The following is a 1,677-nucleotide window of genomic DNA, read 5'->3' on the forward strand; positions in this document are numbered from 1 at the left end:
AACAGCCACAGACAGCCAGGTGGGCTGTGATGTGCTGGGAAAAGATAAAATTGTCAACTAAAGATGAGTAAGTCTGAACAGGTAAGCCCGTGTTTACCTTGCTTATTGGATACTCAGTGTTTATGTGTCAGGGTAGGGACAGTTAGCAATTGAGAGAGCCAGGTTGAGATCTAGCTCATGGAGTCTCTGAGAGGAATCAGGTACGCATGTACATTAGGTAAAAAGGACAATCAATGGAATTGACCAAGACAAGGAAATTGGGGACATTGTCATTCAAAGCAACTGAAGGTAAACACATTCGCTTGGATTGATAACAGAACAGGAATCAGCTTGCTGGAGAGGACTACACGTAGAGTGGAGAATAACTCATTGCCATTGAGTGGATGCCAACTCATGGTAACCCTATAGGGCAGGATAGACCTGCCCCTGTGACTTTCTGAGACTAACTCTTTACAGGAATACAAAGCCTCGTCTTTGTCTCAAGGAGCGGCTGGTGGTTTTGAACTGCTCACCTTTCAACTACTATACCACCATGCTCCTAGGATGGAGAATAAGTTGTTAACGTTGATGGCCTGGTTTTTGGATAAGGAAAGGAGACTTCTAAGTGCTGGGCGGGAAGCATGGCTGGAGAGAGTGGTTCGTTTACACATGTATGTGATATCATGAGGATATCATGACATCCTTCATAGCTCTCTGGGGATCTTTGACTATGAATCTACCATTTCATTTCATTATCCCGAGAGTTTAAATTTCCACACTGCAGCAAAAACGGCCTAACTCACTCTTCAGAAACATGAAGGGGCGGCTGTGGGGCTTCTATTCTGCACCTTAGAGGTGAGCAAGCCGCATGTAGACTAGCGGGAAATTAGGCCAAGCTCCCCCGCTGAGGTGTACTGAGAGTGGCTGCTCTGACTTCTTCAGAAGGCAAGGCAACATCCAGGTCCCGGCCTGCACTGGGGCCTCCCAGCACTTTGGAGAAAGGCCATCGTAAAAGAGGAAGCGAAAGGAAGGGAAGGTGTTCTGCGGTAGCAGTTCTGAATTGACTTTGTCCAGAGAGGGTCACTCCTAACCAACGTGAATGGAGCTGAGCGTGAGACCTGCGAGAGGGAAGAGCAGGCTCACAGAGGGAGAAGGCCCAGGGCAGGGTGGAGAGGGACAGGGCCGGCCTGCCCACACCTCTGTTTCTAGCGCATGAGCTTCTGATCAGTTCACCACCTTTTCCTCTCTTCCTGTTGCCGGACTTTGCAGGGCAGTTCACGAGCTCAGGCAGAGTTTGCCAATGGTGGCTTTGCCTCTCCACGCCAGCCCTTTCTGAACACAGGGGGGTCCTGTGGAGTGAAACATCACCTCTTGATTCCCTTATTACTTGAAGGGAGTTTGGTTCATCCCTCCACCCCAGGATGCCTCTGTCCTTTGGTCTCCTTTCCCCTGAATCGCAGAAGGGACTCGTTGCTTGTGAGGAGACTGGCTCAGAGGGAGGCTAAGCAGAAGCTCAAGAGGACAGAGCTTAAGGATGCAGCCGTCTTCATTCTTAGAGAAAAGGAAAGGAAGGCTCACAGGTTAAGTAACTCACCTGGCACACTGCTAGTAAGAACTAGAACCAGAATTTAAACACCAAGCTGAGGGAGTGCTAAGAAGGTTCTCTTTCAACCGTCAGCTGGGTCAAAGGGCACTGCC

This window comes from Echinops telfairi, unplaced genomic scaffold, assembly GCF_000313985.2.
Source record: "Echinops telfairi isolate 266 unplaced genomic scaffold, ASM31398v2 ScPeMD7_3533;HRSCAF=4204_0, whole genome shotgun sequence".
NCBI classification, from domain to species: Eukaryota; Metazoa; Chordata; class Mammalia; order Afrosoricida; family Tenrecidae; genus Echinops; species Echinops telfairi.